The sequence below is a fragment of the Apium graveolens genome, chromosome 4 (genome assembly GCF_009905375.1).
Source record: "Apium graveolens cultivar Ventura chromosome 4, ASM990537v1, whole genome shotgun sequence".
Lineage (NCBI taxonomy): Eukaryota > Viridiplantae > Streptophyta > Magnoliopsida > Apiales > Apiaceae > Apium > Apium graveolens.
The window spans coordinates 234,592,387-234,604,497 of NC_133650.1; positions in this window are offsets into that span (position 1 = coordinate 234,592,387).

The window sequence follows — 12,111 nt, forward strand, 5'->3', positions numbered from 1 at the left end:
GTTACTTTTCCCAAAAATATATTTTTAAACAACATTTCCAAATACAGGGGATACGTAACTTCAAATATTATGTTCCATTACGAGAATAAAACAACAGTTATTCATATATACTGAACCATAAGAATATGGTCAGGGGTACTTGCCTTGCAGAGCTTTATAACTATCACTGACTGATCTTGGATCGACTCGAACGTTCGGGCTTTATCACCTAATTAGTAGATTATCATGGATCTGACTTCAACGCTCAGGTTCTTCGCTTGGAACCTCGTTGTGCTTGTCGACTGATCGCTAGGTTAATTTAGTCTGACATCAACTTTCAGGTCTTCCGACTAAAACCTACAGGATTCGAAATATTCTATGTTAGACGTCTAGGTATGCTTGACATATCCTCACTAGCTGTGACGGCTTCAACCCCGGGGTCAGGGGCTGACGTCACCAAAAATATGATAAATTATAACAAAAACTACTAAATATACTTTATTATAATACACGACCCCGACCAGGAGCCGAGACAGGTTCAAGTATTATTTAGGTTACAACACACACACTAACTTAATCAAAACCAGACACCCTCACTTATTACAGCAACACATCAGACCTCAGGGTCTGATACAAACTACCTCAGAGGAGCCGGGACCGGAGGATGACACTCTACGCTGACCTGGTCTTCTAGACATCTGCAATAAATAAATACAAAATAAGCTGCAAAGGTGAGCAATCCATTTCCCAACAGTACCTCTATATGAATAACCAGTAACAGGATGTATAAAACAATATAGGAACAAATATTAGACTAGTATACGAAAAATCCGTAAAACAGGTAAAAATTGGATATCAAAACTAGCATGCTTTGCAAAATAACATCATCTGTAGTGTGCTGTGTAAAAATACCAGAGTTAAATTTTAGCATGCTATTTTCTTTCCAAAACCACTGTCCATTGCTGGACCCATAAATCACATGTCCCGTTACGGGGACTATAAACCATTTGTTCTGTTTCGGGAACCATTAAACCTTTATCAGATATAAAAGAGGATGAATGCTAGGGACAACTGATCAGTCTATCCCACCACAAATTTCGTTCCGGAACTCAGAGACTAGCTAGGTCTCTGTCATGCTGGACTAAGCGGCCTACTAGTGCGCACATCCGACTTAGCCTCTTATGCAACCATGCTGGGCCGTTACCTAATAACGGACCTCTTACGCCACTGATCATCCAATATCTGATTCATTTTTATCCAGTTTCCAAAATCATTTACACTTATCTCTGTTTAAACGATTACATCACACATTCTAAAAATCCCTTTTTAATTTTAATCACAATTTAGAGATAGGCATTTTCAGAAGTTACTTTTTCCCCAAAACCTCGTTCAGTAATACATATTTAAATACGGGGAATACGTAACTTAAAACGTTCTGTTCCAGTACATAATTTAAATCAACAACTATTCATATATACTGAACTGTAAAAGATTAGTTCAGGGGTACTTGCCTTGCGAAGCTTTGCACTAACACTAGCTTAACTCTAATTGACTTTAACTACTGGGTCCTTCGACTCGAACCTACGAAATCGAAACAACCTAGGTTAAACGACTGATTATGCTTGACTTTTCCTCACTAACTAATTACCCAACGATATAATTCTTGACTCGTAAGCATATTAATAATAATTATAATAATATATACACAATAATAGTGCACATAACAATCAGGGGTCAATTTGTATTAAACGAGATATATATATATACTCGATTCGTAATTTAAGGTAATTTTTAGAAAAATTTGGACAACAACTCCTCTGTTTATAGGCCAACCCGTCGAAACATCAATCGACGTCAAATCCCAACAAAACAATTCAAATCGCCACATAACTAAATTTTTAGTCCCGAAAACAATTTATACAACTTATTTTATTTATTAAAATATTTAGGACTCTGAACAGGGTCATCACCGTCCACCGCGCGCTCGTAAAAAAATTCATCGCGCGCGGCGGCAAAATTATTGGTGCCCGAAAATATACGGGTTTCCAAATAATTTCACCCATTACTAAAATCATATCCCGCACGAATTAAATTTAATATCACGAAATATTAGTCAAAATTCCTGCACAAAACCAGAAAATAATTAAATCCCAAACTGCACAACACGCGCGCCAACACGCGCCACAACCACAAACTGCAACAATCAACCGGAAAACCAAAAGAACAGCGACCAGAATCAGGGAAAACAGGGACACATCCGAACCCAATATACACAAACACATGCAAACTGCATACACACACAGAACATACATATATATACGTATACGAAGCAAGCAACAGAAGTAACAACCAGGAGGCTGGCAATTACCGGAAATATCGCCGGCGGCCGAAGAAGAAACAGAAACAGGAAACAAGAAATAAAGAGAAGAAGAGGAATTAGAATAGGAAAGAAAAAGACGAGGGTGAGGACTGAGTAATAGAAGGAGGAGGAGAAACAAAGAGAGTGGAGAGATAGATATCAAAGTGGGGAAGAAGGAGGAAGGGGGGGTTGTATTAAATTTTTTTCATTTGCTGTCCAACCTTAACACTTAACACGTACCCTGCCTTCCTTCCACGTGTGATTTTTAAGCCTTTTAACCGAAATTCTGATATAAAAATGCAATTATCGACATAAAGCTGCGCGCGAAAGTTAATCGGAAAAATTCCAAAATAGTCTCAAAATATTACAAATAATCTGAAGTTACTAAAATAATTTTTTTTTATAATTTTTAAAGCATTTTACAAACACAACTTATACCCGCATTTTAACAAATAAACGAAACAACGTGCAGGTAAGATTACTCCCGAAAATTACCATAAAATTTTAAAATTCTCAAAATATTGTAAACATAATAAAATATGAGTTTCATAATTTTTGAAGAATCCAAGAATTAAATATGGATTTTACAGCTTAAATGAATTCAAAAATTCATTTAAGAATAAATAATTAGCAGAATATTGATTTGTAAATTTTGTAAAATCCCAAAAATAATTAGTAAGATTATAAAATTATAAAAACAATTTTAGAGACAACCCAAATAATTTTGAAAATAGAATTGTCATAAAATCATTTTTTTTAAAAGTGAAACAAAAATAACATTGTGCAACAGTTAATCATAAAAACACACTACGCAATCCAACAATCACATATAAACAATAATAAATAAATACAGAGACCATAAGTAATATAAACTTCTTTATTAATTATCTACGCAATAATTACATATTTACATATTACAGAAATATAAGAGTCGTTATATCCTTTCCCCCTTAAAAAGATTCTGTCCTCAGAATCTCTACTAATTAAATAAGTGAGGATATTTGTCAAGCATATCTGATTCTAGTTCCCAGGTAGACTCTTCTACCCTAGGGTTTCTCCAAAGTACTTTAACTATAGGGATAAAGTTATTCCTAAGTACACGCTCCTTACGGTCTAATATCTGGATTGGCTGCTCCACATAGGATAAATCCGATTGAAGCTCGATCGGTTCATATTCAATTACTTGATTCGAGGCAGGAATGAACGACTTCAACACGGACATATGAAATACGTTATGGATATGCTGCCACTGCGGGGGTAAAGCTATTTCGTATGCAACTTTTCCTATTTGCTTTAAAACTTCGAATGGTCCTATATATCTCGGACTCAGTTTACCTTTCTGACCGAATCGAACCAATCCCTTCCATGGCGAAACTTTTAGTAATACCAATGATCCTATTTCAAAACTTATGTCCTTTCTATGCAAATCTGCATTCTTTTTCTGTCTATTCTGAGCGGCTTCCAATCTTTTTCGAATTAACACCACTGCTTCTTTTGTCTGCTGTACTAACTCAGGTCCTAACACTTTCTTTTCTCCTACCTCATCCCAGTATAGAGGTGATCTACACTTTCGTCCATATAAAGCTTCGTAGGGTGGCTTTCCAATGCTGGTGTGGTAACTGTTATTATAGGAAAATTCTATTAATGGTAAATGATCATCCCAACTTCCCTTGAAATCCAAAGCACATACCCTTAACATATCTTCAATCGTCTGAATCGTTCTTTCACTTTAGCCATCAGTTTGAGGATGATAAGCGGTGCTCATATTTAACTTAGTTCCTAAACACTCTTGAAACTTTGTCCAAAACCTTGAATTAAATCTTGGATCTCGGTCCGATACTATAGACACAGGTACCCCATGCTTGGCAACTATCTCATCTAAATATATTTTAACTAGCTTTTCCAGAGATTACTTTTCATTAATCGGGAGGAAATGCGCTGACTTGGTCAATCTATCAATGATCACCCAAATGGCATCGTGATTCGATCTTGTCCTCGACAAGCCTACCACAAAATCCATTGCAATTTCTTCCCATTTCTACTGTGGAATCTGTAGAGGCTGCAACAATCCACTGGGTCTTTGGTGCTCTGCTTTTACTCACTGACACATGTGACACTTGCTAACCCACTCCGCAATCTCTTTCTTCATTCCTGGCCACCAGAAGTGTTTCTTTAAATCTTGGTACATCTTCGTGCTACCAGGGTGAATAAAAAACCTAGAATTGTGCGCTTCATGCAATATTTCATTCTTCAGTTCTGCTACATTAGGAATCCAGATGCGAGAGGAAAACTTATATAGACCGTGGTTATCCTTTTGAGTACATAATTCTTCTCCTGCCAGATCTTCCAATTCTCGTTCCATAACTCCTTCTTGACATCTTTTAATCTTTTCCATTAACGCTGGCCGGAAAGTAATCTCGTATAGCATTTCCCGATCTTCACCTGATACTCGAATTTCGATTTCCATCTTTTCCAAGTCCCGGGCTAATTCATCCGCGATACGGGCCATATTTAATTTCTCTTTTCTACTTAGGGCATCAGCCACCACATTGGCCTTACCTGGGTGATAATTAATCGAACAGTCATAGTCCTTAATCAATTCCAACCATCTCCTTTGTCTCATATTTAAATCCTTTTGGGTGAATATATACTTTAAGCTTTTATGATCCGTATAGATATCAGATTTCTCTCCATACAAGTAATGACGCCATAACTTCAAAGCAAACACTATAGCCGCCAACTCAAGATCATGAGCTGGGTATTTCTGCTCATGGGGCTTTAACTGCCTAGACGCATACACAATAACCCTATCATGTTGCATTAGCACACAACCTAATCCTTTAAGAGAAGCATCACTGTAAATTACGAAATTCCCGGTTTCATCTGGTAATGTTAACACTGGTGCTGTTACTAGTATTTTCTTTAGCTCTTGGAAGCTTTCTTCACATTTCTCTGTCCAAATAAATCTCTCATTCTTTCGGGTCAGCTTGGTCAATGGGGTTGCAATCTTGGCAAAGTCCTTCACGAATCTTCGGTAATAGCCAGCTAATCCAAGAAAACTTCTAATTTCCGTTGGGGTCTTCGGTTGTTCCCATCTGGATATCGCTTCAATCTTTGTAGGGTCTACCTTAATACCATCCTTACCAACTATATGACCTAAAAACTGGACTTCCTCCAACCAAAATTCACACTTTGAGAACTTAGCATATAATCATTTTTCTCTCAACCTTTGTAATGCAATTCGTAGATGTCCGGCATGGTCGTCTTTGGTCTTTGAGTAGATGAGGATGTCATCAATAAATACAATAACAGACTTATCCAGGTACTCCTTATACACCCGGTTCATTAAATCCATAAAAGCCGCTGGCGCATTAGTCAACCCGAATGACATCACTAGAAACTCGTAATGGCAATACCTGGTTCGAAAAGCAGTCTTCGGTATATCTTCAGGCTTGATCTTCAACTGATGATAGCCCGATCTTAAGTCGATCTTAGAAAAACAACATGCTCCCTTCAGTTGATCAAATAAATCATCAATCCTGGGGAGAGGATACTTATTCTTGATGGTTAACTTATTCAATTCTCGGTAGTCAATACACAATCTCATGCTTCCGTCCTTCTTTTTCACAAACAACACTGGCGCGCCCCACGGGGATACACTTGGTCTAATTATCCCTTTATCTAAAAGTTCCTAGAGTTGTTTAGCTAGTTCTTTCATTTTTACTGGGGCCATACGGTAAGGTGCTTTTGAAACTGGTTCTGCTCCCGGAATCAAATCAATAGAAAACTCAATCTTCCGATCTGGTGGTAATCCTGGTAACTCGTCTGGAAACACATCTGAGAATTCATTAACTACTGGAATCTCCTCCAATTCGGGTACTCTCTTCTCAGTGTCCACAATATGGGCTAAATACGTTTCACATCCTTGTCTCAATAACCTCTTCGCTTCCAAGATAGAAAGAAATTTCTTGTCCTGCTTCTGTCCTTGATAAACTATTCTTTTATCGTCTTCTGAATATAACAAAACTTTCTTTTTCTTACAATCAATATTTGCCTTATGCTGAGACAACCAATCCATTCCCAAAATTACATCAAACTCTCCTAACTAAAAAGATATTAAATCCACCAAAAAGAGATGCCCACAAATTTCTATTTGACATCTAGGTCAAAACTGGTTTACTGAAACTTTATCCTGATTAGCTACCTCTATCGATAAGGGCTCATCTAGATTTTCCAACATCAAATTCATCTTACTTACACATTCTTTAGATATAAAAGACTTAGATGCTCCCGAATCAAATAAAACCTTAACATGCACGGAATTTAAAGAAAGCATACTTGCAACCACATCTGAATCTTGAGCATTAGATTTCTTGGTCATTTTAAAGGTTCTGGATCTTGCTGTGCTAGTTGCTGGTCCTTTAGATTCATTCCCTCCTACATTACCTTGAGTAGCCGTCTTGCAGTTTCTGGAGATGTGCCCAACCTTAACACACTTGAAACAGGTGACTCCGATGTTTCCTGGGTTACATTTTGACGCATAATGACCCTTTTTATCGCATTTAAAACACTAGACATCCTTCCGGCACTGACCACTATGCTTTTTACCACATAACTTACAATCTACAACTGGCCTGGTTGACTGGACTGGGGCGGAGGCAACTGAGGTGACACCGGAATTTGCCTGAGCCATGCCTTGCCTTCTAAATCTACTATTCTAATTCCGGCCAAACTTCCTTGGGAACTTCTGACTAGACTCCTTGTAATAACCCCAAAAATTTTGAACTTTTTGTAACCCTTATGAATAGTGATTTTGCTGAATAAGAAAACTTTTCATGCCACACTATGTAGGGGTTCTTCTATTGTTATTCTGAGATCTTAGTACTCTATAGGGTATATAAGTGTATGTAAAGATCGTCAGAATCTAAATTCGAACACTTTGATTTTTCCCGAAAATCCACCAGATACCGAAAGAATTGAGTATAAGGTAACAGGATAAGAAGGACTTAAATTCAAGGATTATAAGAGAGGATAAAAAAAGGAATATAATGTATTAAGAAAGGTTAAGGAAACCCAAGTAATAAGATCCCGGGTATGATCCCTCAAATGATAAACGAGAACGAAAGTTAAGCGAACCGTATAGCAGATCAGCGGTCATTAGCCAAGTAATTAGGAGCTAATCAAAGAGGTTAGTGATGATGATGTCATCAAACCAATAAGAAGAGGACAAGCATGGGAAGATGACATAAGAATGATGACCTAAGCATGACCAAAAGGGAAGGAATTGTTGGATGATTGTGAGCCACACAATTTTTACCATGGTAACAACCTAATTAACAAGCAAATCATCACACATATACCTAGGCAACCAAACAAGAAGCATTTCTTCTCCCCCCTCATTCTTGCTCTCGGCTTTTCCATGAAAAGCAAAGGAAAATTTTCAAAACTCAAGCTACACACCTTCAAAAATCAAGAGGTTTGTTTCTTTAGCTTCCATAATTTATAACTTAGATGAGCCATAAGTTTAAGCTCAAGATTCCATGTTTAACATAGCTAATCAATTCATCAAAGTTCTTGGTGAATAGTGTTTTCAAGAAACTAACTTTGTGTTTTCTTATATTTTCTTCAAGATCCAAGCTTAGTAGAGATAGTTAGTGGTTATTTAAGGCTTCCTAAGTGATTCTCCACTCTCCAAGGAAGGTATAACCCCTCCAAACCCTAACTTTACTTTGAGTATTAGGTTTGGTTTTGTTTGTTATAGTTCATAAGAGCATGATTTTTGTATGTTTAGAGTTTGGTTGGAATTATAATGATTTTGGGTTATAAATCTTGGTTGTTGGTTGATGAACCTTAAGTATAGTTAGTAGCTCTTGTTGTGATTGAATAAGATGGATAAAACATGAAGTAATTGACTGATTTAATAGGATTTGGATGAAGTTTGGTTGTATGGTTGATTTGTGGTTGAATGATGGTGGAATGGTGTTGATTGGTGGTGGTTTAATATTGAATTGATTGGGTAAAAATTTGGGAATTACTAAGTTATAGCCGTCGTAATGCCCAATTTTCCTTAGACTGTTTTTGTTCTTAACTTCAGGACCCGTGGACTCACTGTTAGGTTTTGACCATTGCCATGATTAGATAGTTCATGTTACGAGCTTCGTTTTGATATGTGGTACGCTTGAATCCGATGTACGGTTTAGGAGAAACGACCGTTTTAAGTAACGGCGTTTCGCGAACGGACCATTTTCCCTCGCCTTACTTTGAAACCTTGGTTAAGGCCCCTAAAAGACTAATTGGATTACTAAATAATTATTTAATGTGGATTAGGAAGTTGGTAAAGTACTCGCGAAAGAATCTCCTTAAAATTCATAATGGTTAATTTATTAAAAATGGTGGAGCCGAGGGTACTCGAGCGACTTAAGTGAATCGTTAAGCGCAAAAGCGAGCGTAGAGTCTAGTTGGTTAAAGTGTAGATTCTTAAGCGACTTTGGTTTAATTCCAACTTATATGTTGTTTATAGGTTACCAGGCTCGTCCCAGGCCTTTTACTACCCCCAGTCGCTCAGGCAAGTTTTCTACCCGTTATACTGTTGTTGTGATGTATATATGTATATGCATTATCTTGTGATAAGTGCATGAATGTTATTAGCAAATCTTGCGATATATTGGAACATGCTGATATGGTATATATGCATGTCTGTTTCGTAATCTTGATATCTAATTGTTGATTCAATTGCTTATAAGTTGCATAATACCTATGCTAGAGATAAGCAGTAGTTGCGTATACCCTTAGTATAGGGGACCCAAAGGTGAACATATTTCTAACCGGGAGTCGATGTTCCCGAGTATAATATATATATATATATATATTTATATTTATATATAGATATAGTTTTCAAAACTATTAATCGAATAAGGTTTATTCGATAGCTTTATTTTATTTAATGAATATTATTTTAAATATTCATTCGAGGACTTATGACTCCGTTTAGTTTAATTAATGAATATTATTTTGAATATTCATTCGAGGACTTGAATATTCATTCGAGGACTTAAGACTCCGTTTATTTTATTTAATGAATATTATTTTGAATATTCATTCGAGGACTTATGACTCCGTTTAGTTTAATTAATGAATATTATTTTGAATTTTCATTCGAGGACTTAAGACTCCATTTATTTTATTTAATGAATATTATTTTGAATATTCATTTGAGGACTTATGACTCCGCTTATTTATTACATAATATTCTTTATTTTATTAAAGAATAATGTTTCGATAATTAAACTTATTTTCGATTATTCAAATAAAGATCATACTTTCGTATAAGTATATCTTTGGTTATTTATTTTTCATTTCAAGTATGAGTTTTAAAACTCCTACCTCGATTATTTTTATAAGGATCATCCTTATGGGAATATTATTTAAATAATAATATTCAGATACTTTCTAACATATCGGGACTTGTTATTCCTAGAAGACTAACAATGAGATTTACAGAAGGGGGGTTGAATGTAAATCTCAAAACTTTTTCAAGTTTTGAGCAGTTTATAAAGTTGTGTGTTCAAGAAGAACAAGTGTGTGAATTGCTTTAAGCTAATACAGACAGATATATATTCAAGCACAAATGTAAAGAACACAACAGACCTTAAAAACTTTTCTGGTGGATTTGTTGTTCCACCAGAGATGGTGTATTAGAAAATCTGTGTTCAACAATGTTGATCACAGCTGCATCCTAGTACAAACTAGATGAATTTTCTCTCAAGATATTTCTTAACAGCTCTGGAAAAATCTCTCTAATTACTAGCTTCTTCTTGGTTCATATATATATTACCAAGTGTACAAGTGAAAAACAATATAAGATTACAATAGTAAAATAAGTTCTTCACTTGCTTCTTTTCCTGTTCACTCAAGTACTTTGTTGACTATTGCAACTTTGTACAAAAGAAGAACGGCTGCTTTTTCTGTTGATCCTGAAATTCGGCTACCACATCTCAGTTTTCTCTGTCAACCCACGTGCCTCTGCTTGTAGGTACAACTACCACTTATCAACGGCTGATTAGCAGAACATCCGTTGAAGCTTTCATCCGTTGATGACTTCATCCGTTGAAGGATGTTATCCGTTGAAGCTTTCATCCGTTGATGCTCTCATCCGTTGAAGGATGTTATCCGTTGAAGCTTTAGAGACATCCGTTGAAGCTTAGCTTCTCATCCGTTGAAGGTCTTTTAAGTCATCCGTTGATACCACTTCATTTATACAAAATTACAAGGCATGAAATATTTACAATTGGCCTTCCTATCTGCATATCATCTAGTAGTCAACATGACTCATAGTTTCTCTCAACTTCTAAGAATTACAATTTTAAATACAGAGACTGAAATATGCTACAATACTAGACTTATTTCTAAGTAAAGCTACACCATCAACGGATAGCCAAAGTGGTCTTATCCGTTGAGGCTACAGACACTAAATTTCTACTTAAGTGTTTTGTTAAACATATCATCAAACTAATGCACATATATTCCTAACAATCTCCCCCTATTTATGTCTATAAGAACTGTAGGCATAAATTCAGGGTTAACTTGATGATAACAAAACACTTAACAAATATTTGAATTGAAACTAAGTAGAAATATAAAAAGTGCTGCAAAAGTGTATGTACTAGGAGGTAATTGAAGATTTACAGTATTTCCAAGGGTGCTCCTCTAGCCTGAGCAAATCATCATTTTTTTCTTTGTTCCCTGGTTTTCTTTCCTAGCCCTTTGTCATTTCCCTCAATTTGGAGTTGGAGTTTTCTGAAGAATTCAGCTTCATCTTCATCACTGATATCCAACTTAGATTGCATTTCCTTGAGAGTTTCATTGCTGGCAATCTTGAGTTGGTCTTCAAGTCTGAAAAATCTTCTGACTCCTTTGTCATCTCTAAATTCCATCAACCAATGAGGTGATTTGTGAATTTTAGTTCCCCTTTCTTGTATGAGTAAGGTTCTGGGCAAAGCATTTGGTTCCCTCCAAGTCTTCCTTATGTTGGCAATCTTGTTGAGAATTTCAGTCTTGGCTGTTCTGGTAAAGCCAGAATCCTTTTTGATGGCTGAAAAGACTCTGATCAAGGTAGAGTAGCCTTCATTTAGAATCCTGTGGAGAGGCCATGTTCTTTCCCCAGCTCCTTTATATCTGAACACTAATCTTTCTGGTAACTGTCTGTAGGCAGCTATTCCCCTTACATCCTCCAGCTCATCCAGATAGAGTTCAATGTCTGAAATTTCTTTTATGTCACAAATGTGAACATAATCATCTTTAGAAATGGGTGACTTAGGCTTAGGTTTTTGTTTTTGAGTGAATTTCTTAGAGGTTGTGGGAGGTGTAGATTTTGGTTTTCTTTTCTGTTTCTTTGGTGGTGGAAGAGTGGTTAGAAAGGTAGGCAATGTGATGTTGTCCCAATCAATAGGTTCCTCTTTTGGAATGATTGGTTCACCATGGATATTTATAGAGGGATCAGTAACAAAAGGTTCAGGTATGGAAGGTAGTGGTTTAGATATAGATTTGGTATCTTCAGGGTTATCTTCACTCCTTCTGTGTGCCTTGGCCTTTCTTCTGTTTCCCTTCTGCCATTCCTCTCTTTCCTCCATATTTTCACCAAATATGCTCCCAAGAACCTCATCTAAGTTAGCAATCTTTTCTTCACCCCTGACTTCAATTCCTTTCATTTCTTTAACTTGGCTTGACTTTAGCTGTTTTTCAAGCTTTGCTTGTGCTCTTTTGTCAGCCTTTAA